The sequence below is a fragment of the Apis florea genome, unplaced genomic scaffold (genome assembly GCF_048593485.1).
Source record: "Apis florea isolate Af1SG1 unplaced genomic scaffold, ASM4859348v1 contig_37_pilon, whole genome shotgun sequence".
Taxonomy (NCBI): domain Eukaryota; kingdom Metazoa; phylum Arthropoda; class Insecta; order Hymenoptera; family Apidae; genus Apis; species Apis florea.
The window spans coordinates 1,858,735-1,886,290 of record NW_028256861.1 but is presented as its reverse complement, the minus strand read 5'-3'; the positions used below and the strand labels follow the sequence as shown (position 1 = coordinate 1,886,290).

Here is a 27,556-nt window from a genome sequence, read left to right as displayed (position 1 = left end):
TTCTTCTTCGCTTTCGATTATTCGAATTAAATTTCTTTCGAAAGATTTTCTTTTCTCGAAAACTGTTGTACGCGACAGAAATATCGCGTAAGAAGTTATTAAGTACACAGCTATCGAGGATCGGTTCTGACATTACGGCGATACTAGCGCCACTTGACCCTTAACTACTAATAATCCAATATTCGTTGATTCGATACAACGGGATTATTGAATGCAAATGAGAAACACACACATATTTTCTCGAAAGCAGGAACGACGAGGCGAAAACGAACGAGGCTCGTTCGTTTGAAACGGGATCATTAGCGAGATAATCGTCGGTCCAGCAACTCCACTCGGGGATATCGTTGTTTCAGGTGGAGGGATCGCGATCGAAAGCGAAGCATCGTTTATCCAGAGGCTGGGCCGGGGTACTCGACGCTGCTCTCGACAGTGATCTGTCGGTTAATACGTCAGTACGATCTATGTAAATGGAAAGCGTCCGGTTGGCGAGCGGCGGCCATTACGCAGGCATCGACCGCGGCTAAATCGCTTCGAAAATATTCAAGTCGTCGCGCCACGCCGTGCACCGCTGCCTTTCAACGGAAATCTGGCCGAAATTCAATTTTCGAAGCAACCGGACAGACAGCAGCTCGTACTCGGCTAACAAATCGCCCTTTTGCAAATTTTTTTGGAACACTCTCGAAACCAACTGACAACATTATGAAACAAATAATTATTTACGGAATATACGTAATAGAAAAACTTTTCAAACTACGATCGATATCGTGAAAACGTTTTTCCAAGATTTCTTTCGAATTCTTGGCACAAATCTCGGGAAAAGGAACCGACAAAATTACGATTTTTGCGTCATGTGTCGCCAAATCGACAAATTTACTTTCCCTAGCGAAAGCTCCGTTAATTAATCGGCGTTCCACTATCTCTATCGATGTCTCCCCCCCCCTCCCCTCCCCTCTGTTTATTTTTCCCCTCGTTCTCGCGAGGTCACGAGAAGGGTTGTCGCTCCACGTTCACCGTGGCACGAATCTAGGAAGGGCTCGTCTCGTCCCCCTATCCCCCCCCCCCCAATTAGTCGTTCGGCTATAATTCGCGTTAATCCGCGAGTCGCGCGGAAATCTCCGCATTTAAATCACGCCGCGATCAGCCAATTAGTCGTGCTCGGTTGTAGCCGTCGCTCGATTATCAATTACCGTGACCATTCTAACGACCAACGGGGGAGAGGCGGCTTAAGCTCTCTAATTCAATTTTCCGCGAATCGTCGGGGATGCGTGGAACGCTGCGGTGTTACCGAACCGCGCGAAAACTCGCGAGCTTATTATCGGCTCGGTCGTTTGTTGGGTTAGGTTAGGTTAGGTTAGGTTAGGGTTTTCGAGAGTTGGACAACCGTTCGCTTTTATCATTTGGCGAGGTGTAAGAGTGGAGCAAGGTTGAGTTTGGGACTTTTTCGAGTTTTGAGATGCCTAACCTAACCTAACTTTCGCCCGACTACTTTAACGGGGAAACTCTCGGGAATCTAATTTAATTATTACGACCAAACTGCTGTGGAGGAATCTCTCGAGTGGATTTGCGTAATTGTGTATAATAAGGAAGGTCTCGATGTTTTTTGGCCTAACCTAATCTCCAGTTTGACTCTTGAATTTTATTCTCTTAACTGGACTCGCGTTGATCTAACTAGCGTAGTGTTTAGGGACTAATCAAATGCGATCTAATCTCTGCTCTAGGAAGAAACATTTTCCGTAAAAGCGTTAACATATTATGCACGTCCATCTCCTCGACACGCTTCGAAAGAGCGCCACAATATCCTCCGTTTATCCAGAGGGCGCGCGAGAGCAGCTCGTAAAGAAAGGTAACCGCTCCTCTCACGAGCCAAGGATTTCCGTAATTTCGTTCGGTTCCCCTAATTCCGCAGGAAATTGGCTAGCGTAGCTGGGGAGGAAAAATTCGGCGCCGATCTTTACGATCGTGGGACGATAAAGAGCGGAAGGGAAATTATGGTGGAACCAAAGATCGTTGGAACGATGTGACGCCGATTCGCGAACGAACTTAATTATGGCGCGAAGTCGATGCTCTGATCGGTTCTCTGATCCGATTTTCGTCACAGTTACTTTTATATATATTAGAATTTATTTATCGTTCGTTATTAAAAAAAAAAAAATTGTAGATTCGTTGATTTTTCGAGTGAATTCAAAAAAGTATGTATATATTTCCGCGAATTATAAATTAAATTTTGTTTTATAGGAAAAGTATTTGAAAAAGTATTAAACATAAACTTTTCCCATAAATACGTCAATCAACAATTTTAAATCTATTATAAAACGAATAAACTTGAAGATAAGATTAGAAAATATTGGCGTAGCCTTCCAACGATCGAACGAGAATAAAAATTTTGAATGACGTGAAACGATTGATCGGGCTCATTCGACAAAGGTGAGCCGGTCGTTCAGCAGAATGGACACGTTGACGAGATTCTGCCGCTTATTGCGCCGTTTCACCGATGTTGAATGGCTTTTGCCAGCGTTCGAGATGCGCGGTGATGACTGATGAACGCCTCTATAACTTGAACTCGGCGAAGGATAACTTTCGACGGGGAAATTTTGACGTGGAGAAGCGTGATTCGTCGGAATTTGTGAACGGACACAATTAAAAATTAACGAGAATTTTACTCGAGCATTTAGCGGAAATTTTCCATTCAACTTTTGCTTTTGCATCGCAAAAAATCATCGCAATCAAATTATCTCCGAAGACAGTCTCGATGCTGATAAATGTTTTATCCCAAATGAAAACGAAAGCCCAACATTTTTGACATTGGCAATTAAAAAAGAAGCCCCACTTTATTCGCTTAATCTCCCCTCCCCAACAGCCCTGCCCGATAAACCAAGAATAAAATAATCGCGAAAATCAAAACTATCCACCCCCGAGATCTCTCTTCCCTTTCAAATAACCATCCAAATAATACCCACCCTCGAGTACAACGCATCCCGCCACACCCAGAAAGCCTAAAAAGCGGACAGCGTAGGAAGAAAAAAAAAAAATAGGGCTCGCAATCCGTCACCGGTCACCGTCCCCTCCCCTCCCCCTCGCCAGAAAGGGAGGAAAGTATCGGGAAGGGGCGGCCACCTCTTGCGCCGTGCATCAAAGTAAATTAAACAAACACGCCAGCACCGCCTGCGCCGCCGTCTCTCTGTGGCCACGAGTAATACATTTTATGGACGATTTTGCGAAACGCGAGCCCTCCCCCTCCCCAGCACGCACGCGGATGCGTTAATCCCAACCCCGACGGCTAACCCTCGCGGTTGAATGCGCCCAGCTAAAAGCCACCGCCACCATCACCACCAGCACCGATGCCGCCGCCATTCATCCACCCGCTTTCCATCCACTCTCCCCCTCAACTACTCTTCCTCTTCCCTCCCTCCCTAGCGCATCTCCTAGCGCGCCCAACTATCCCTAAGCCCTGCGACCTCTCCAGAGCACAATAGATTCCTGTAACTACCCCTATCTACGCCCACGAATCGAATGCCTGTTTGTGTATTCGAGCGAACGGTTATTTGCCGGACAGTGGCGCTAGTTGTCCGCAGTGGAGGCGTACCGCCGGTCGCCTTGCGGAGGATTGGTCCGTCATGGTGGTGGACACAGGTTTGGCCGAGTGCTTTTGCCCGATAGGATTTTTGGAACGTATTGGAACGATCGATTACTTTTCAAGATATTTGCAGAAGACGCTGTTATTATTACATGGATGCTTTCCATTTATATTTAACCCTTTTGCTATTACTATAGTCGCTCTGCATAAGATGCCGCACATCGAGTATCTTTCTCTGGAAATGTAGCATTTTGTTTTTATCGTCGATTCTTTTTTACGTAAACTGACAAAAGTGATCTTTCTCGAGGGTTAAAAGGATTAAAAAGGTTACCAATCGAGGGAACAAGAAGTCACTAAAATGTAATTATGTTTTACGTATATTTACTAATGTAATAAATACGTGTTTAACGATAAAATATAGGATGGCGATACAAGGGTTAATACTATTATTTTTGCTGTTCTATGCAATTCGGAATGGGGATCAGGTTGGTTCTGTATAAATCGCGTTTCATCGTTCGAGTTGAAGTAATGCGTTTGAGGTAACATTTCCACGGGCGGAGGGATCGCGTGTGATCGTCGCCACGCGGAAGAAAACGGCGTGAAAAATGTGCGAAGGGTTCGAGGGTGAAGGGGAAGGGCGCCTTTTTTCACGTGATGCCGTGACCAGCGTGTAGGAGTATTATTTACCGCTGTGCCGTGGATACGAGTTGGAGAGCACGCTCGCGTATGCTTCTAGTAATTGCTACCGTCAAAATTGGTATAATTTACGATCAATCTCGATACCTTCTTTCCAAAAAGTAATTTATAATTTTTCAAGCTGAAGAAAACTGCGTTTGGTACGTGAATTATATCTCCTTCATTCTGAACTTTGGGATGAATGTTGTTGAAGTATTAATTTAAGCCTATGGCGATACTAGCGCCACCGGACCATTAACTACTTGTACTTAATACGATTATATGTATACTTTTGCTTAGAAGAAATATTTGTAGGATGGCAGTAGAATATATTTTGAAAATTTAATCAATTTTATAGTGTTAAAGAATTTATTCGTAAATTGAGAGTGATATTAAATATCGTATCCTTCATACCATTTTAAGTTATCTACTTTCTCGAATTCAGTTAAATTAAATTCAAGTAACATTCGACTAATCAAGATTTTCGAATCAAGTTACTCGTATTCCAGTTTCAATTTAAACAACTCGTCACGAGTTAACGATCAATCTGATTCTCCTATTCATCGTATAATAATCAATCGTATGCACACCAATAATCTCTTCATTTTCCTCGTTCAATTTATTCTCTTGTTTGTTGCATAATGAGATGCTCGCAATTATAATGAACTTATATATTTTGAAATATTTATTCTACTCCGTAATTAAACATCATCGTGCAGTTATGAATACCTATAATAATCCTTTCAGCGTTACTACGTTACTATATGGATAAAAACTATTTCAAATCGATAAACGAAAAAAAGTGCATCGAACCATCAAAAAATAAAATACACGATATTCTCTCTCTCTCTCTCTCTCTCTCTCTCTCTCTCTCTCTCTCTCGAGCAACATATTTCGTTCATTAAAATTTTCGTTTTGAAAATCGATGAAACAACTAACGAGGGCTCAAAACAAGAATCTATTTGCAAACTCGACCGTAAAATATGCCATCGTTATATTCTCTTTCTTCTCCAAGTGGTTACTCTTGTAAGTTTGTTAAATTTGGTTTAACGCTGGTAAGCAAGCAAGTATCGACCAAAGAGCGGCCCACTCTACTCGCTTTCTTCCTCTAACATTGTCGGATAAGATGTGCTCACTGGTCTCTGAAAGAGGGTTGCGACCTGCCCTACAATTGTCCACCATGAAATATATTTGAAGTTAGCAGCAACGAAGTATACGTTACGAAAAGAATACATTCAAAAAAACCAGTCTTGAAATATAAAATATTTGCAAGAATGTCTTTCAAGAGACAAACAAAAAAAAAATGTAACTTTTTTAAAAAACGACGAGAAAATTGTTAGAAACACGGAACGATTATGCGCCTCTCTGTCGTCTCGTTCTGTTCAATGCAAATTTCAATAAATAAGCCTCGACCGAAATTTTTGTACACCAATTATTGCACCAATTTTCACCCCTAGAATCGACCTTTCAAATTCTTAATTGGATAGAAAATGATTTCGATTTCTACGCCATTCCTACAGGATTCGTTCGTGCTTTTTCCACCTCAACGTAGGAGAAGTTATCATCGGCCAAGCACGCGAACCTCTTCTCCCGTCGGCAGAAACTCGTTTCGGTGGCCGACTAACGTCCGGACGACTTTAACGAATGAATTTTTCCACCTTTTCGGACCTTCGTTGTTAAATAAATTACAGGGAAATTCCCTTCCGCCATGGTTGGCCAGCGTCCAACGCCGGGTCCTCTCGGTGCGCACGACAATGCGAAATGGTGGACGAAACGTCGAAAACTGCTTTCACGAAACATTCTGCCGACATTCCGGGAAAATATATCTAGACTTTGATCGACAAAGGGACCACGAAAATCACATCTGCGCGCGACTGCCTCTGAAAAACCACTCTATCTCTCTCTCTCTCTCTCTCTGTATTTCCGTATTTTCGTCCGCCTTCCAATAGCCTTCACCGCCCTGTTGACGGTCTAACGGAAGGCACGAATTAATTTTTTCTAGAAAATAACGTAGCAAAGTTCGTTACCACTGGTAGAGTGGAATGAAACGCAGAAATTCGTTTCTCGTCATTCGTACATTCGACTTTTGGTAAAGGAGAGAAAAGTCGTCTTCCTCGCGAATTTGGATATCACTTCTTTTTCATTTCTAGTTTACTTATAGTTTACTCATATAGATAGATTTCAAAAAACAATTTCTATCAATTTAAGGATAATTTTGCAATAATCGTCTAATACTCGATGAATTGTGTACACTTGCTTTCCTGACACAATTCCTCCACAATTCAGACGATAGGAACTCGGCCACTATAGAATTTTGCAAGACATTGTCAATTCCTCGAGAAATATAAAATGTAAAAATTTACGGCCCACTTTCATTGAGCCTGCACACAGCTCGATAAAACAGAGTTGAGAGCAACGTTCGAAAGCTCGATAATCTCCGACGCAGCCACCTACATACTTATCCCCGTTGCTGATTAAACAACTTCACCGAGCGTACACGCGCTTCATAATCGCTTTAATGATCCCCGGCCGAAGGAAGTCTGTCTGACGAACGAGAGAGAGAGAGAGAAAGACGAACAGACGCATAGAGGAAGGAGAAGATGAATCGCGGCGTGTTTCATCGAGACTTAGAAATCAAATATTTGCCCCGTGGATGGATGAGAAGGTTCGCCTCAGTTTACACGACGAAAACTCGGCGGATCCTAAATACTCAGCATTTACCGACTCTCGTCAACGTGGGCGGAGCGAGAAATGGAACGAAGAAGAAGAAGAAGAAGAAGAAGAAGGGGCCCGATGCCCGAAAAGGGTTAATTTGCTGACCGTCGGTGTTTATGGAGATCGGGAAATCGCAAGCCACGCGATTATATACCCGGCCAATGGCGGGCAGAGGGCGCTAGAGGCCGGCCGAAATAGCGCTGAATCAGCGGCCATTATCGCGAACCGGCCGTTATTATTGCGAGTTAACTCGTCTAAGCGTTTATCATCCGTGAGGACTTACCACGGCCACTCTAATTGGCGCACACGCCCGCGATCGTGAGAATCAAAATGACCGAAGTGAGGCCATTTGGGCTGGGTTGACCATTAGTCTGTTTCGATGTAATCAATCATACGAATTCGCGCTCGAGGAGGCGTCTCATTGATCCCAGGAATCCATCGTTGGAAATAGGCCACCGCGAGTGAAATTAGGATTATGTTGTTAGCCGGTGGATGTATTAATTTCGAACTGTTGAGGATATGGGGTGGATATTTGTTGGATCTACTTTAAAAGTAGTTGATCCATCGTACGTGCAAAAAACAATGGAAAGTGTTTGTGCACGTTACATTATTTGTTCTAATGATAGATTGGTGGATAATTTTGAACTGTTGGAGATATATATATATCACGTAGAAACAATGGAGAAAGCTCATGTATGTATATATGCATCTTGTTTGTTCATTTGTGTTGAATTGATAAGGGTGTAATTTTTTATATTGGAATAAAATATTGGAAAAGTTCATATACAAGTATTTATTTTTTGCTCTAATGCTGGATGTAATAGTTGCGTGTACATCTTACTTATTTTTTAATGAATAATAGGTGGTAATTTTGAATTAGTTGTACACACAAGTTTATTTCATTTGTTTTAAAACTAGATGTAATAATTTTGAGCTGTTCAGGATTATACACACAATAACACGATATTTTAAATTGGCAAGGATATATACAGGGTATCATCCCAGGGTAATTTCTTTAATTATGCATTCGAAAATAATGTACGTTGTATTTCTCGCGAGATATAATCAATTTTTGCTATCGTTGAACACTCGATCCCATAAAATTCAATAGAGATACTTAACGCAAATCTTCCTCAAACCGTAAAAAACCGTAAAACAAATTTCCAAACGTGGAGGAGGATACAGAGCAAAGATTTGAATAGCCGCGTCAAGATTATACGTGCAGTTCTCTCCCCGGTCGAAGCACAGTTAGTTAGTTTGAACTAATTTTCGCCAAGGTTAATATTTACCGGCCGAATGGATCCTCTCCGCGTTATCTAAACCGCGGATGAAGATTCTCCAGTTGAAGGTTGAACTAACGGATCGCGTTGATGGCGAACGACGTTCTACGACCAGTTATCGACGCTATTTGAGGTGCAAGCTTACTTCCTGCAGATGCAGGCTTAATTGAGAGAATGTTTCGGCCAGACGTGGCCGAGGACTAAGCCAGAATTCCACCAAGATGATCTCACAGAATAGTTTACAGGATAGAAATCTGTGGAAAAATTTGCAAGAGCTTACGAATCTCATAATAATTTCATCTTCCCCGTAATTCTAATCTTCCTATCGAAGTGAAACGATCCCCCATTTCTTAGATTAATAGGCTATGAATATATCTGAGTCCCATATAACCAGATACCTGGTTTTTCAGGTTATCAATATTAGATTCTCTTCAGTACTGATAAATGGCGGAATGGTGAACTGATTCTGGAAATTGGAGACATCGAACAGATAAGAACAGATATTTTCTATTTTTCGCATTTACATGATACGCGATACTAGCGCCACGCGACTCTTAACTACTAGCGCTCATTGCACTTATATGCTCATTTATTTACGCATCCTTCTTTTATCTTACTGTTTTATGAATATCGATTCTCGAGACAAGAATTTACTATAATTCGTGGAGTTGAGAATATTCTGTGGTTCGAAATAAGATTTAACTAATTTCTAAACTTTCTTAATTTTTTCCACTTCGTACGAACCTAACCTCAATTTTACAACTGTTTAAGAACGATCTCTATACTCCATCAAACTCTCGAAATGGCTATCGTTAGAGCTGACGTTAACTCTCGCGATAAGGAGGGGTGGGGGTAGCTTGTTTCACGGAAGGGGGGCCAATAACGATTCGCGAGCGCTCAGCCAGCCGCTTCGATTTTCGAAATGGCGGGAGCCGACGAAAGGGGGGTGTGGGAAGTACTTAAGTAATCTACGTATCGATGATGGCTCGATGTCTGCATCCAGCTGCACGAGGCCTCTATACCCCTTCCTACTCGTGTGTATCGATTCGACATCTCTGCTTCGACCTGGTTGTGTGTGTGTGTGTGTGCATGTCTGTCTGTGCCATTTACCTACGTAACGTCGTAATAACTGCTGCTTTGGGCTCGCGTGCGCGATAAGAGAGATACGCATTCGCATAAAGGCACTGGATATACACACCAAGCCAAGCGTGGAACGTGGAAGTGAAACGAGTATCAGCGGGTGAAACTTCAGTTCGAATTTGAGTTTTGGGGCGCGAGAGCAATAAAATATGCGTGTATGATCTGGGTGTAGAAAAAAGGTTAACTGTCTATTAAAAATATCGATTAAAAACTTGGGATAGGTTTGGTATAACTGAAAATATATGATGATACTTTGCACTCGAAAAAATCTTAAAGAGTCTATAGTATTAAATTTAAATATTAAAAATTGCATGGGTTCGCTTTGCATGCAAAAAGATATTAAAAAAAAATTCCTTTTGCATAACAATGTACAATTTTCCATCCATTAAATTGCATTTACATTTCAGTTTAAAGGACATCTGAAGTGCATCAAATTGCATTGTAAATTTTTCGTTGGAGGGTCCCGTTAGACAAGCGTTACTTCAACGCGGCGCTGCCCCATCGGGTTGCCTACGTACAGGCGTTTCTACTTCGAAATTAAATCGCTCGTAAAATTTAATAAATAAACCGATATTTTTGCCATACCATAAAAATTTTCCATTCGTATTTCCAAGGCCAATCGTCGAAATGCCCCAACACGTTTAACAAAATGAGGTGACAACTCGAAAAATGGTTGAAGCTGCCAAGCTTCAACCAACATTTTTGCGTACTTTCGAACTTTTCGGTTTCGGTTTTCAGAAACGATCCTCGAAATACGTGTCTCACGTATTAACACGGTTATGAGGGAGAAAGAGGGACAGAAGGGAGGAGAAGTAATCGTGGATGAGGTTTCACGGGATGAGTAATAGGCGGGTTTGCAATGGCGCATAATGACTGGAACGACTGGAGCGAACTGAATATCGCCACTCTATGCCGTCGTATATGTTTATGGGACAATCGATGATGTATTAACGTCAGGGACGTGGCCACAGACAGCTAACCGGATGGGCGAACCTGACGCGAATTGCACTCGAATGCTTGGCGTAGGGCGGATGATGCGCTCATCAACGTGCCAATGATCTACCTTGTTATTATCCTATTGTGAAAAATGTGTGAAAACTCGTTGGACCAAGCTTTAATGAGGGGCAGTTTATTTCGCGAAAATGTTGCAAGCAATAGATTCTGTTGAAATTTACCGATGGAAAAATGGATTTAGTGAAATTTGGTTGGATTTTTGGCTCCATTCTCGGTGAATTCGATCGTTTTTTACAGCTTTATGTGTCGATTGTTTGTAAGGATGTACACATAATTGGATCGTGTAATTGAATGATAAGATAAATTTTATCTTATATACCGGTTAATTAATTTTAATTGTGCAATATCTATCTTGCAAAAGGTAAGGAAAACTTTCATAATTTAATCATAAACATAAAATTAATTACATCCTTCCTTCCACGATTTAAAAATCATAATCACGTTAAAATATCCTGTAGACATCTTGAATTATTTCTGTTGAAATATTCAGAAAAAAGGGAGGAAAAAAGATGAACACGATAATAGAGTAAAGATGTTGATAATAACTTTCAATTTCAACGATGATCGAAAATTGCGATGATTATGTCGTTCGATGAACTTCCATCGTAAGAAATTCCACCGCGGTTACGTGTTTCCTAACTTTCGCAAATATTTTAAAGTTTAACCGTTTGATTAAAGGTGTACGAGGGTGAGAAAAATTCCTCCGCCGGGAGGAACCGTTTGGAGAATCTATATAGCTCATACGGTATTCTCTTTTGGGCGGAAGTTGCTCGAAGAGAGTCGGAAAAGTTTCAAATTAACCTTAGACTCCTCCACGTCCACGTCAGTGTACGCTTCCCACTCGCGTGAGGCGATCTACATAAAATGAAATCGAGAATGGGGGGAGGGGAGACAGAGGATAAAACCGAGTAGAAACCGATTAAAATTTTCTTCGTTCATTTCGTGCAGAAGTTTAATCCTCTTCATCCTCGATCGAGAGGATCGCGCGGGGGAAAAAATCTCTTCCTCCACCGTTAATTAATTTTATTATCGATGCATAAAATGTGGGATTTACTGTTATTTCATCGGGCAAATATTTGAACGTTCCCCGAGCAGAGAGATGAAAATACCGCCCGACTCAGCTGAGGATTCTGATTGTTTGCGGACGAAGAATCAACTAAAAATCCTGTCGATACGGCAGAATCTATGTAATACCTGTACATACGTACACGTGTATCAGCGAGTTGTTGATTTATTGCCTGGAGAACCATATAATTTGCGCGTCTCTGAATACAAACACGCAACTCGATGCGAATTCTGCAACTCCTTTTCAAGAATACTCCTCTCCCGTATTTGGTTTTGGAGAATAATTTAAGTTCCAATTTTCGCCACCAGAGGGACACGCGCGTGAACGTTTCTCTCGCGAGTACTCGCTCGCCCACTCGACTATAATAATACTTCTCTAATCCTATTCTCAATATCTCAAATATCTCGAGAAATACGAAGCTCGAGGATCAAGGGATGGTTTATAATGGCAGACATCTCTATTGACGGATAATTGTCTATAATTATATGTGCCGTAATCGAAGACGAATTCTGGAACGATCTGCTGCAGGTAAGATATTAATCTGGTATTTAGGTAGGTATATGGGTAAGTATTCTACATACGTATAGTCCGCCTGATAGCGTGCAGACATTGGCCTACATCGAAAGACGATCTATAGACTGAATATAGATGTAAAACATTACTACTATTATAATCCGCACACAGCGTAGAAAAACATCGCCTGATCGTTGATGGATAATGTACACGGATTGTTTGCAGGCAATATAACTTGTTTTCCAATAGAAGATTTGAAATCTGTCTGGACATCGATAGACAATCGGATAATTGATAATTATTGGGCTAGATCAAAAAAAGTTTCTATCCAATTATAAAACCCTTAAATTTCATTCCAGTTCCACTGATCCACCCTGTCAAATCCGTGTCAGGGGGCACCGATCTCCATCCCCAAACTCGTTAGATCGTAAGTGGCGACGATCGAGCGATTAACCCCGAAAGCAGCTTCGATTAAACTTTTTAAAGCTGATCGCGTCAACCGAGATACGTCGAACGGGACCCGGGGGAGGGATCCTTGGGATACGGCTTCCTTTCCAAGATTTCCCCTCGAGCGGGCCGAGAAAGTTTCAAATTGACCCTGGCTCGGTTTCACCCCCTACGCCACTCGATCCGCATCAAATAAACTCTAAATAGAGAAGACGAGGACCACTGTCGGAGATCGAGGAGCAAAGACGTTCTCGATGGAAGGGAGGGCAGAGATGGTATAACGGTTTCCGTTGCGGGCTGAATTTCTCCATTAGCCACCCCGTATCTGTGCGGTCCTCTCCTCGTGCACGTCCTCGCTGCGTGCATTCACAGAGGCGGGCGTTCACGTACTCGAGCGAGCGTGCACGCGGCCTCAGACACCCGCAAAGATGAACGGGGACACAAATCACCGGCACGGAGAGGGATAACATCGGTAGGAGGTTTCTCTCTCCCAGACACGTGCGTAATTGAATCGGTCATATTTCGAGATGGAGATTCAGTGCATGCCTTGTACGTGATGTACGGGATATATATATATCTCGAAGATAGCTCCTACTTTTTCTGACATTTCGATGGTTCGATCGATTGATTTACGAATTTTGGAAAAATTTCGGTCCGATAATAAAATTTTCTATTGGCTAATATTAGGATATGAATAAATTTGGCTAATATTAGACACGAATAAATTATCGGTAATATTCTATGAATAATGTAGAATAAATTTTGCTCGTTTAAAAACTAATTTCCGTGGGAATCGAATTTGAAAATTCATTGAATATTTATGCATTCAATCCCAATTTTCGGGAAAATGGGGACGGCGGGCGGGTAAATTTTATTCCACGCTTTTCATTTATTTTCACGCGTAGAATATAATTTCCATTATTCGTTTTTAAAAATTAATTAATCTCATTTGCACGTGAAAAATCTTCAAATTCGCCCAAAAATTCTCGTTCTCGTTCACGTTTTAGAAAATTATGGATTTTAATTCAATTTACACCGTCAAAATTGTAACGAAGCAGAGAGAGAGAGAGAGAGAGAGAGAGAGAGAGAGAGAGAGAGAGAGAGAGAAAAAGAAAAAAAAGAATTTCGAAAATATTCTCCTTCCAAAAATACCAGAGACGTTCATCTTCGAATACGCCAATTTATTTCGCTGCTCCAATCAAAAAGAAACACGTATAAAAAAATGCGAAGATCACACGGAATCGTTGAAACGGGAATCGCTTAAATAAGCTGCTGGAAAATCTCTCGATGCCACCCCAGCGTTCAGTTCTACACGCGAAAACGCTCGAGCAGCTCCGTGCCGTTTATTTTACAAACACCAGCCACGCGAGAGGGTCGATATTTCTGTGGATGTTGCCACGTAGCAATTATTTAGTTCCAAGAGTATCCCCCGTCTGTCCCCCGCGAAACTATGGATGATCGAACGAACGAATTCGTTCGTATCCAATTTCGTGACTTTATGCAAATTCAACAACCTATCAGGATTTCATTATCAAATTGATTTTTCTTGAACGTAAATTCAGTTGGAAAAATTAAGTTGCATCTTTCTTCCGTTTAATTTACACATTACAACGATAAGTTTGTGAATTTCGATTCAGAGACAAATCGAATTAATTTAATCTGTAATTGTTTGAATCCACGCGAAGTGTTTAGTTTATTCCTTGATATAACGTTTGACGAGGTTGTTGCTTGGATTTAAGTAAATTTGTATCAAGATTATTATTATTATTAAAGCGCGATATTTCCTTACAATTACGATCGGTTAATTAACTTAATGCTCGTTATCATACGGCAATTACAACGTTCATTTATCCGTGTACCGAAATGAATCGTTAAGAATCCGGTGAATTATAAACGGAAGTGTGCATAGTAATTAATTTATCACTACCTGGAGCTGGAAATAAATAACACGTGCGCGTGTATGTGTGCGTAGCCGCGAGCCAATAAACACTGCCGCGAAGCATTCATAACCGTGGCAGAATCGTGTAGAAGAAACTTTGTAATCAGAATTCACCGACCTATTTAAACTTAACCCCCTCAAAAAATAAAAAAAGTAAAAACAGATAAATCCTAATACGAAGAAATAGAATTATTGGCCTACCGATCACTGCTTTCTTTGCGACAGTAATCGCCGGTAATATAACAACCTCTCATCACGTTCCAAAAATAAAAAAAAAAAAAAAAAAAGGTTAATCACGGATCACTAAACACGACACCAAGAGCCGATAATCTCAAGAAAGAGGTCATCTCGTAATCTCTCTGCAAGGAAGAAATTCGCGCGAGGGAACCGGGCGTTTTTTTAAAGGTTCGCGTGACCAGGTCGGTCGAGTTAGGATGAGGGGGAGTCGAAGCAGCGACGGGGAGGAAGACGTGTAGCAAGAGTGGTCGAAAGAAGGAGGGAGAAGGCGATCGTTCGAAAAGGGACGGAGATCGAGAGAGGAGAAAGAGGAAGAGGGATGGTTGGCTCTAGGGCCGCAGGGAGCAAGAGAGAGAGATTGTGCAGGGGAAGGCTCGCGGATCGATTCAGCCGCTCGAGTCGAGTTGAGACTATGCTTCAGAGTCGGCCGTACTACTCCTCTGTGTACCCTCTCTCTCCCTACGTGTGTTACGCCGTATCTGCTCTCCTCTGCCCGAAAGTCGTCCTCCTCGTCGCGCCTCTCTCTCTCTCTCTCTGTGTTTTCGGCTACGTTCCTGTGTGTACACATCGAGGTACGTGCGCGATATCCACTCCCGAGACGTGTGTACACACACGTGCGGCGAAAGAGCAACGAAAGTAAGGATTATTGGGGCCAAACTGAGAGAAATTTGGAATTTTAATCCGACGATCGGGCGGCTAATCCACGCACGTCGAGACAGGAACGTTTGGCTCGATGGAAAGACTGGACGGGCATTCGACAATTGCTCGAATTAGCGTCATTCGGTCCTCTAACATTCTCAAATTTCGTCATCCCAAATTCTGTACAATAGAAACAGTGTCTCTTAATCGGTCCCTCGACTATTCTAATGCAAATTGTTCGCCGTGTTTGTTGATCCCTATGAAACCAACTGATAAATCTATTGAATTTGAATCGTAATCGTTAAGATTTAAAAAAGTAACTATAGTCTAACTTGTAATCAGTCAATTTCTAAAGAAATGAAAGAACGGTCCTCGATCGTTGTTACGGGATATTATCGTATTATGAACGATTAGAATAACTCTGTCTTCACGGCAGCACAATCGTTCATCCACGAAACAAAACACCTAGCAGGCTTAATTACTTTCTCCACCGGAAACGTAATTCGCGAACGCACGGCATCGCGGTCTGCGGTTAACCTGACCGCGTCATACGTGTGTACAAATCCACGAACCCGCGTCCCGAAATATAATCGTGGCCTTTCCACGTTCGACGAGAATCCTGGCCGTTGCGCAGCGTTGAAACCTCGCCCGGCATTCGACGTCGACATCTCGAACGGTGACGAACGGCATGCACGGCGAACACACGCGGCCGCGTCTCGTGGTATGATGGGGCCTTGCGTCTCGTGAGCAATGTGGACGTACCGCGGCGCCACCAGCGGGTTGACAGGTGGCGCGAGAGATCGTGCCTCCTATTTGTTTCTCTCTCGTCACGCGTCCACGCGACTCGTGTTTCTCCGTGACTCGAGCCTTAGAAATGGCCACCGCAGTGCAATGTCGCGTCCGTTATTCGTGCCTCGCTTCATCGAGACGCGATGATGGGGAGCATGCAGGTATTTGCACGTAAAAGATGGTGTCTCGAGTATTTTGGTATCGTTGATTGCATTGCGATCTCTGGATGTTTGAAGATGGTGTACGTAATGTTCGTTGTTCAGAAGATGACGGGAGTTTCTAACGTTCTGTTTAGACAGAGAGATTCGTGTGTTTGTTTGTTTGATAAAAGTGAATCGTGTATCGATGGTAGATGGAGATGGAATTCGATCGAAATCAATTTACTAGATTTGTTGTATCGCATAGATTGAAAAGTATTTATATATAAATAAAGTGCGTAATCGTTGAAATCATTTATTTTCGTAACAAAACATTTAGGTGGAATTGAAAATAAAGATTTTTCCACTCTTTAAATAATACGCATTTTGTTTCAATTCGTGTTGTTTTGCATAATCGCATTTGCATCCCGTGCTGTTAAAATTTTTCGTAAATGCGTAAACATTTCTGCTAGTCTAGCCACCAGCAAAATAGAACCTCGTTGAAAGGTAGATCGTTAATAAAAATGACAAATAACAGTTGACCATAATAAAAACCGTGTGAGATAAGAGTTTCACTTTTACGAAGAATGGCCGTTCTAACTCATCTTGATTTAATACACGTAACGTATTAGACGATTAATTTACTTTTATAACCTCGCAATACGCTAATATTTTCACTTTCACGAATTTTACAAACTTTTGATAGAAAATGAAATGAGAAAGCTAACCTAAAAACACGTACAAGTTTTGTGACAGTTTTCAGATATATATACAGAAGAATTTGAAATCCATCAAGGGGGAGGATGAAAAAGTCGTTGGTAAAACGGTTTTATAGGAATACAAATTGATAGCAGCCATTGTTGCGATATATGGGTTTATGGTTACCGCGAAGCAGTATATATTCCGGGCGGTTACAAGAGACATTAAAACGGTGGATCGATTAAACGCGGCCAATTAAAACTTAATGGCAGCGAATTAAGCTCCATAAAAGCCGAAGGGCGAGATTTTTTACCGTCTTTCTTCCTTTTTCTCTCTGCTCTACCGATTCTCCATCCTTGGAACAAATGTTCCACCACAACTCCATTCCTCTTTTCCTTCCATTTTTCTCCCTCTTCTCCCCCTTTCTTTTTCTTTTTCCCTTTCTCTCATAATGGAAACGGCCGCGAATTTAGATACACCGACGAATATTTCCAATTTTTCCGGTTCCGGCGTAAGATTGGGAACCATGCAGCGTATATGGTATTGCACGGATCGCCCCGTTTGAAAAGTTAAACGCAAGCAATTGGAATTCGATGGAACTCAATTAAACCCGATTAAACCCAATAGAGAGTGGAATTTTTTTTTTTACGATTCTTTTTTTTTTTTCTTCTTCTTTTTTCCCTTTTGCTTTGTCGTCTCTCTGATCTTTGATTTTCGTGACCTGATTTCGTGCATGTGCGAATAAAAATTTTATCGCCGATTACTATTTTTGATGCTTAACTACTATTGGAAAAGTATCTTATTGAATTGTGAAAAGATTGAATGAAAAAGATTTTTATCAAGATTTAATAGAAAAATATACACGAACGATAAAAGGGATTAAAAGAAAATAATAGATGGACTAGTTAACAGTCACGTGGCGCTAGTATCGCGTCACCAGTACATTAATCCACACGTACAATTTTATACCTTATTATTAATGAGATTAATATTTCGTAAAAAGGATCTTTACAAAGTAAAATCTCATTGCATAAAATCATTTAATTTATACGAATACGATTGAAAAAATGGAACTCTTATTTTTTAAAAATCGTGTATCATACTCTGATTGCTTCGTGTCTTTTTTACGTATCATTCGTATATATTCAAAATTTTTTTCATTTTAAATGCACAAACGTCGCCCACAAAAAATGCGTTGTGTTTGTATTCCATCGACACATCGGTTCAACGAAACGAGAGCAATAGGAACAAAAGTTAATAATACTTTGCCCGGCAGCCAATTTCTTGCTAAACTCTTTAAAAACAGTACCAGTTGGGACATTGTCCCGCGGATATACTTGAAAGCATGGCGAGATAAAGGGTACCGCTGATCCAATAGAGTCCTTATGCCGGCCAATCTGCGGGGCTACTCGCTATCTTGCAAAATCAACGAGATTATCCTTTAACGTGGCTTGGCCATCTGTGCACCGGCCTAATGGCCATTCGTCCATCCGCTTGTTCGCATTGAAACTGTCGCTAGCTTTGAAATGCGGTGCATTAATGGTGTACGAAAACAGATAACGTCCTTGCCGAGATAATTACTGTTCGATGTTGGCAAGTTGGCAAGACTCGTGCCATAGACAGAAATTAATTAGCTCGTCGTGCTTCTTGATATTTTTTATCATTGTTTCTTCTCCTTGTTCTCTATTAGTGGCAATTAGAAAAATCGAATATAAAAGAAACGCGTTTTGCTAGTCAGATATTATCGATAAATATTGTTCTAAATAATTTATATTATAGGCAGAAATCTATTTGAGCCCATAGTTTTCTTTTTATTTCTATTTGTTGAGTATACGAGTCGTTTCTGAAGATTAAGGCTTCCTCTTCGATCGATAGTAATAATCTTAATTGTTAGAGGATGAAAGATTGTAAATCATTTTTCAGAAAATCGAGGTAAGAATGGCCACTAGCGAGAAAGGTGACGAGCAATGAGACATCTAGTGGCGACGAATGGAAATATCGTCGAAAAACCGACCTCTACACGTTGTAACTCAAAAATCTTGTCACTATTAACAAATTATATATACCAAAAACATCATATACAATTTTCCCTCCATGAAATAATAAGCAGATTTATAGAATTATTCCTCTGTTCACAAAAATCCTATAAAGTAAGCTTGGTCCCCGAATACCCCCAAAACCTTGAAGCACAGTAGTTGCATGCTTTCAATTAGAGGACCGTATCTTTGTTTATCAGTGTCTCGTAACTTGCTGTCGTCCACTCGGACGATATCCGCCCGCTGCAGTTGCGGCGCACCAGGAGCACGTCCGTCATATGCAATAACACTAAGATAACACAAGCTTTATGGTCTCACGTATCTCCTGATCGCGGCACGCAGCCTCGTGATTCCTACGATAACGCGACGTCATGTCAAAACGATGCTCATGTCCAAGCCACCAAATTTTTTTTCCAACTAAAACGTCATCCTCCCTTTCCCCTGTTACTGTTGATGAACCGCGTCGTGTTCAAAAAAAGTGTTCAAAAAGATCGGTACTTTTTATCGAAATAAATTGTTAATTATTTTGCATAATAAATTCACCGAGATTATGTAAATTATTTATTTGTTTATCTCTAAAAAAAAAAAAAAGAAGAAGAAACACTGTATACACGATATATAACAAGAATTCGTATAATAGGACAAGTAGTTTGATCGCTTAAGAAAGTGCAAAAACTCTAACATCGAATACCTGTCTCACGACGCCACCGATTTACACTGTCCCTGTCCTTCCCGCTGTGCCTTTTCCTCTCTCTTCCTCTCGCGAGCGCTCTGTCCGTCCCTCTTGCGCCGTAAATCGTAACTACACTGGAACAGAGAAACATCATCATGGTGGCCGCGTGAAAAATTCCACGCCCGAGCGATATAATGGGGCAGGTTGAAAAAGAAAGAAAGAAAGAAAGAGAGAAGTGACGATGCGTGTCTACTTAACCGACTTAATAAACGGCAACGTGCGCAACGGTGAATGGGGCCTGAACTGGCTCTTTTCATGCCGAGTTCGGCTTTGTGCACGGGTGTCGTTTTGTCGCGGCGGCGCGGCGCTGGCATTCACCGCCGGTAACAAGCTGTAAGCAGTCGGCTAAACTAGTCCTATTGAGACACTTGAAAAGTAATCTGGCAGGGATTGACCCTGTTGCTCGCTATTCGTAACCGCTCATTGCGCCCGCTGTTCAACGATGCTTCTTTTTTTTTTTTTTTTTTTTCTTTTTTTTTCCCCGTGGGAACGGGATCGTCCTATTTCGAACGTGCGGAGGATAGGGGATACGCGTGTGTAACGAGAAGAGAATTAATTTCGTAAACGAGTGAATATTTCTTTATCCATAACGTACAAAAATTTTCTTCGCTGAGAAAAAAATATTATCAAAAGAGTTGCCATACAGAACACCTCGCAAAATTTTCTAACAAAAAAAAAAAAGCGCGAAGAAGGAAGAAAAGGATATAAGGAGAGCTCAGCGAGGCGAGAGGGTATACAAATCTATTCCTCCTCGTCGTCGTCTTGGCGTTTCTCGGCTGAGCGAGCAGTGGATTCACCATAGATACGTTTAACGCCTCCCCTAATGGCTCGTTACCATCAATGCCACCGCAATCCGTATCGAAGACCAACTTGGCTGCCGCGTTTCCCTCATTGTGCCCCCGCACAAACGAGGCCCCCAACCTCTGCACCGCCGATAAGGATGACGCTTGCACAAGGAGACATAGTCGAAAGCCTAATAGCGTGTGTGAACAATGGACGCGCGACGTCATCACTGCGACTATTGCGGAAAGTAAATTGCTGGCGGGGACCAGTGGGTGGGCGTCTTGGTCGACGACCCAAGACATTCCCGTTCCGCTCGGCTAATCGCCTCCTTCCGCTATCGATGTTGGGATTTTGGAGGTTAATTTTGGTAGAGTAAGCGAACGATAAGTGGGAGGGAAATCGAGATAGATGAAAATTGAATGGAAAAATTGAACAAAGTAACCAACAGCTACTGAAAAATTTTCTAATAATAAATAGATCTCGAGCTGTAACTGTAAACTAAGTAAAATAAGTAAACACGAATGCAAGATTCTCGAGAAAGCGCGATAATTCAAAGACAAGCTTTGTAACAGGTTTGCGAATTTATTTGACGAATTACAATTTTTTTTTTTCTTTTTTTTTTTTTCCAAAGACGGCTCGATACCCGTCAAATTCAATTACGAGCATCAAAGACGGTTTATTTCCTTTGAGAGGGGCCTCGGCGGGGCGAGTTGCCAGCGAGGCATTAAGAAGATGAAAAAACCGGTCAGCTATTATGAAACGTTCCAACAAACTCCTCCTCGGAGAGGCCTGATGGCGGCAACAATGATCGTCGCGTGGCGAAAGGGGTGCACACCCCTCTCCCTCAGTTTTATTAACGAAACAATTTCGTAACCTGGCCTGGCCTCGTTATAATCCTCTCTTTTATACGTTTTTGCGTGCCCCTCGTGTTCTTCCTTCTCTCCCTCACCCCTCGCCATGACACCAAGGATTATTCCACCGTCGAGGTCACCGAATTATTTTGCCTGGCAACGAGCCTGGGTGGGGGGGGGGCTCCCTCTTTCCAGCCAATGGGAATGCTCATTTCACGCAGCTCGGTGATCACGAGTCCTTTTCCCTTTTCCTTTATTCTTTTTTTTTTTTAAGGGACACAACCGCGTGTTCTTAATCCGGACGGGTGCTCGGCCAATCGACGTGGACGCCAGTTTGCAAGAATTAGGGGGGGGAGGGAAAATAAGCGGAAATATTCGAAAGAACGGGCACGTGGAGGGCGGAGAAATTCTTCTCTCGTACGATTGGAAGTCTCTTTCGTCTCGTCGTATCGTTCACACGATCAAAATACTTTCGTTACGCGACTGTATTTTCCAAAAAATTGGAAAATAAGGAAACGCGCAAATTTACGTTAAATTGATGTTAAAACGGTTCTTGTCGAAATCTTGTTCAAAAATTGTAGGGGAAAAATTTGCGAGGCTGTTGGTTCTTGGAAAATGTTCAAATTGTAGGCGGATGCGGCTGGTTGAACGAATTAATTGTCTCACCGCGAGGAGATTTTCGAGGGCAATCCAAACGAGACCAGCTGTCGAGCGGTTAATTAAATTATTTCATTATTAATCGTCTATTACCGTGGCCGGCCGCCCCGTCCAATGGAATCGTGCCCGCCCAAAAACAGATTAAGTGGTTGATTGCCACTGTATAATTAACGAACTAATTAAACGGGGGATTACAATATGCTGTTTATAGGGATTATTTCGATTCTCCGAAACTATATTTATAAAACACAAGCTCGAGAAAGATTTTTCTCATCCCCTTTAAACGCTCCTCTCGAACGAGAATCCTATTTCCCGTAATTACAACCTTTTCTTTATTCTGCGAAAGAACTTTAACCTTTGCCGCGAGAATGCTATTTTTTCCTCCCTTTTTCTCAACGAAAAGATTTCGACGAAGAAACAACCAAATCGACCATTCTCTATCTCGATAAAAGTACAATTGCTATCAATCAGAGGCAATTTCCTCGTATCCTAAACGACCAAGTACTAAGAGTTTTTTATCAATAGCATTTACGAAACTGACAAATATGAAAACCAATACGAATAACCAAGTCTGGCATAATCTAAATTGTCGCACTAATTGGACGAGAATTGCAACGCTTGAACGAATAAGATCTTCCAGAATATTCCTCAAAATCGAAATCGAGGAATGAAGGTTAGAAAGGTCGGATAAGTGAAAAGCGTTAATTCGATGAAAATCATGGGCGAGGCGATTCGGTGGTCGGCCAAGGCACTCGGATTTTCGCGATACTCGTCGCTTATCTTCGCTCCTATCGCGTGTCGGCCGGCAATCCATTAGCGCAGATCCCACGCGTGACCACGAACGAGATCGTGCGGTCAGGAATCGTGGCTCGATCCAAAATCGTGGACGTTCCGGGCTGGTCTCCATCCCCTATCGATGTTTAAGGCGTATGTGCGTGTTGGGCATTAACTTAAATATTCGTGCATATAGGCATAATTTTAATTTTTGGATAATTTTAACGCCTTTCGCGGCCCAGGCCGAGACGATCTCGGTGAATTTCTTGGCTAACTCGAAACGATTTCGCACACGAATTGAAACGTATGAAGCTTTTATGTTTGGTACAGTGGTTCTCAACACTTTTTCTCGTCACGCTTACACTTTTAATAATTCAAAAGTTTGCACCCGTTCGGTGAATTTCTTGGCTCGAAATAATTTCGCACACGAATTGAAACGTATGATACTTTTATGTTTAGTACAGTGGTTCTCAACACTTTTTCTCGTCACGCGTTTAATAATTCAAAAGTTTGCACCTGTTCGGTGAATTTCTTGGCTCGAAATAATTTCGCACACGAATTGATACGTATAATACTTTAATGTTTTAGTACAGTGGTTCTCAATACTTTTTCTCGTCATGGTTACACTTTTAATAATTCAAAAATATGCACCCGTTCGGTGAATTTCTTGGCTAACTTGGCTAAATGATTTCACACACGTATGAAGCTTTTACGTTTTGGTACAGTGGTTCTCAACCTTTTTCTCGTCACGCTTACACTTTTAATAATTCAAAAATTTGCACCAGGTGAATTTCTTAGTTAACTCGAAATGATTTCACACACGTATGAAGCTTTTATGTTTTAGTACAGTGGTTCTCAACCTTTTTCTCGTCATCTCGGTACACTTTTAATAATTTAAAAATTTCGCGGCATACTAACGATAAGATGAATTAAAAGAATTTTATGTTTGGTTTATGTGATTGATCTACCTACCTATTCGCAATGGCCTGGCTCGTGGCTAGGATTTTTTTTTGAGAAGGGCTAATTTTATACATATAAGAAATTCGGAAAAATAAATTACCTCTTGGGTTCAAATGATTCAAATAAATATTTGGACTGAATATAGTGTCGATTGATAAAGGAATGTAAAAAAAAAAATGGCAGTGATTGAGAATCATTGCACTGTTAATATTTTACGAACCTCTACATACAAAGAAAGAAAATTTGTCGAATATTGAAGTCTACATTGTTGTTTTTACGCGATATTTTAATAATAGAGCAATTACCAAGATGCGTTCTCGGTTTGTCAGAGCAAATATCATGATAAAATGTCGTTCAATTTTTATTTTTCACCTTCTTGTACATCTATAATTGTTCAATAAATGCTTGAACTCAAAAACCTTGAAAATAATATTTCTATCGCCACGACTGTCCAACTCGAATTAACGCCGAGAATGTAGTTCGATCACGGTCTAATTTGAGATAAAAAGAATCTAACCATTTATAAAATGATTTATAAAATTTATAAAATTCACGAAGCGATATTTCAAAAAAATCAACGTAAATAAATTTCGCGCGTTTTCGCCAGCCAATCGTTCACGAATTTTCATTTTCACTGCAGGATCGAGAACGATCGATGAGAATAATCGATACACACCTGGAATTCTTCTCCATACGCGAAGCTTTTTCGCTTTGAATTCGAAAAAAAATTTTAAATCTCCTGTTCCTCCTTCCTTTGTTACGTCTTTAACTAGCTCCTTCCCTGGAATGGAAACAGCCACGTTGGAAAGACTTGGCCATCCCTGGAAATCTGCCAAAATCGATGGATGGAAAGGAAGCATTGGTCAGCCTCTTCGTAGATGGGGTTCGTTAACAGGATCATTCGGTGGTATTGGAACGAAAAGTGAAAACAAGGAAATAATTAGAACCAGAGAACTGCACTGATACCCCTGATTCTCATGGATCTGGATATATTCGTACAATACTTTAAGAATCATCCAAGTTTCAAAGTCTCTCAGAATTTTTACACCTGGCAAATCGGCCTGGCATATCCAACCTTAGAGCGCCAAGTTTTCTTCGTATTTCCAAACGGATTGCCCGCGCATCCAATGGATCAGGCACACACCGCAAACGTCGAACAAACGGGGAGATTACGAAGCGTTTGGTGGAAAATTCTACAACCATGGAAAATCGATGGAGCGTTCACGCCATCGTGGTGAGTTTCGCTGACCCGTCCAGCAATTTTCCTAGGCAAAGCCATCGAGCCTCTCGAACGCCTGCCTCGGCTTCTTCGATGCCCCTCCTCCTCCTCCGGCGAGCTTCCATGGATTTGCTCGAGAGAATGTTTACCCGGTAGACCAAAGTCGAAGGGAGATGAAGGATTAGAGCGAGGTGTCGGTCGGTTAACCCGACAAGTCGGTGCGAAACTCGGCGAATGGGGTGGACGATGCTCGCCTACGCTAAATCGCACGTTATTACGATAACGAAGAGAAATTTGGAACGAACGTTTCTATAGTTCTGAGATCGCTAACATTGCTCTGTTTCTGCCTTTTCGATTAAACAACTCGAGCTTCGATCGAGCCTCGTTTAATGGTAAATTGATAGACACGACAAACGAGCAATTCGAACAGTAAGTGGCGATAACACGGCGGTTGAACAGGTACTCTGCTGGGTTTGATGTAATTCTTGGTAAAACTGTCAAGTCGTAATACATGTACATCACAATTTCGCTAATACAATTGACTTAATAGTTGTACGTTATTTAAGTCTTTTGTTTCTTTTGTTTGTCCTTATTTGTTTTCCAACATAATTGTAATAACCGAACGTGATAATTCTCGTCGACCAACTCTGTAATTCTCTTATTGCATTCTGCAGGATTCGATTCGAAACGTTGGTTAACTAAGTTTACTTGGTACATCAAAGGCAATGACTCGGCCGGCTGCGAGAGCAACCGAAAGACCAAGTTTGGGTGATGCTCGACTGACCCCGAGAAATCAATGTGAAACTCCAATTTAGCGGAGCGGACAAGATATCGTTGGATTCGAAAATCCAAGATTCCCAAGAAATTTAGTCGAATCTGTGTATTGATTAATTTCGGCAATTTGATCGATATTTGATCGAGTTCTAAATATCGAAATAACGAGAACAGTTTATTTCTTATGGATCATTCAAGCTTGCGCCTGTGCGTTGGCAACTAGCACGGACCACGTGAAATTTCGTCAAATATTTACACGTGTAATATTAACACGAGTCAAACAATTAGATTTTAAAAATGATTAAGAGACTTTTGGATGAACGGAAAAAAGAGACAATTTCTAAAAAATAATTTCTAAACTGGAACGAAATATTATATGAATACGTTGGAAATTACTTACTATCCTTAAAATTTTGCTCGTGGCAATGGACACGAGTCGATCGAATTCACGCCGCTTGTCAATTTCACGGAGGGGCACAGCTACGAATTTTGAGATGATTGGTCGTGATCCAAGGTTCAAGGATCCTGTTCAGATGTGTTCGAGTGTGCGAGTCGCATTCAGATATAATTACCGATGCTTCACCGAGCATCGCTCGCCATTAGTTACAGGCGCAGGCACTGAGCAATAAATTACCATGATAAACAGGCTGATTCATCATATTTATTCTAGTAGTAGCTAGATAGCAGGATTATTATTAATTCGCGCAATAACCGATTCTCGCCTCTTTCCACTGCGATGTTTTTTTTTTAAAGAATACAGTGAATGGACGTCGAATATATTCTATTTTCATAAATAATTCATTTTCGCTCGTTTTTAATGGCTTTTTGTGCGAAGCAAATGCGTCCAAAATTTGGATAATTTGGTAGGTAAAATCGGGGGATGTATTGCTTTTGTACAAGATTCAAATTTGATTTTGATCGTTGATCGTTAATCGTTTGAATATGAATTAATTATCTGGTTATGAGCTATTCGAATTATTCTCTTATTTGTCGTATACATTAAGATGTAAATAATCTCATGTTTATTCTCATTCCCGAATTGTCAACTTGTCACATTTTTTATATTTGGTTGCTCAGACAGATCCAAATGACAATAATAATTATATATTCAAGTATATTCAAACCGAATAATTGAAATCTAAAATATTTGATGAATTCCATTATTGCACAAATCGAGGCTTTGCCAATCATTGCCTCTTATATATATATAAAATGATTCTTTCGATTAATCTTCACTCAATTCCCTCAATTCCCTCTTTTTTCGATGACGTCGAATCGTTCACACATTCTCCTCCCAAAATTCAATTCTTCTTACTATTATTTGTATACACATCAGCAGAAAAGGAATTTCGAGTGAAAACGTACATAAAATGTACACAAAATAAGAAACGATAATCTAAAATTCCAACAGCAAACCTACGGTTCCTATCGATCTTGATCATCACTTGATATTGATTACCGCGTCAACCAGGTCCACTCGCGTATCCAAGACGCCCAACATCTAAGATTCCAACGGGACACGTAACCCTACTTTCGACCCGACCCCGCCGCAAATCCGTCGCCCATTATTTTCCCAGCGCTTAGAGACCGTTTTAGAGGCGAGTCGGCCGGCACACGTAGCCGAGGGATCTTGCCCCCAAAGAAGGTGCGGGACAAGGAGCGATAGCACTGATCCCGCGCTACCGTTGTATATACTCCATTCGAGAAATCGGTACGAGACCTATGGTCGGCTTACAAGGGTGTTTCGACGAAGCAGGTGCGGATTTTGGCTTTGGCAGGGGTGTACTGAGCGTACACCATCTCTACCACACCAGAATCCCAGAGGATAAAACCATCTCTGCGAACTTGGTGTATATATATATATATATAACGTGGCCGTTCTATAGTCTATTCGTTCATTCTCTG

At 41.3% G+C, this 27,556-nt stretch overlaps 1 protein-coding gene across 5 annotated transcripts in view; it reads right to left on the bottom strand.

The window, feature by feature from the left end:
* Window positions 1-27,556, bottom strand: part of LOC100870258 (uncharacterized) — a 304,187-nt gene that overhangs the window by 220,509 nt on the left and 56,122 nt on the right. For 3 of the 5 annotated variants that reach the window (XM_086916167.1, XM_086916166.1, XM_086916165.1), the window contains exon 3: window positions 19,592-19,707. The exons of 1 other annotated variant lie outside the window; for it this stretch is intronic. The gene's annotated coding sequence lies outside the window, so the exon portion shown is untranslated. The remainder of the gene's footprint in view (window positions 1-19,591; window positions 19,708-27,556) is intronic. One more of the 5 variants, XM_086916168.1, reaches the window with a different exon arrangement.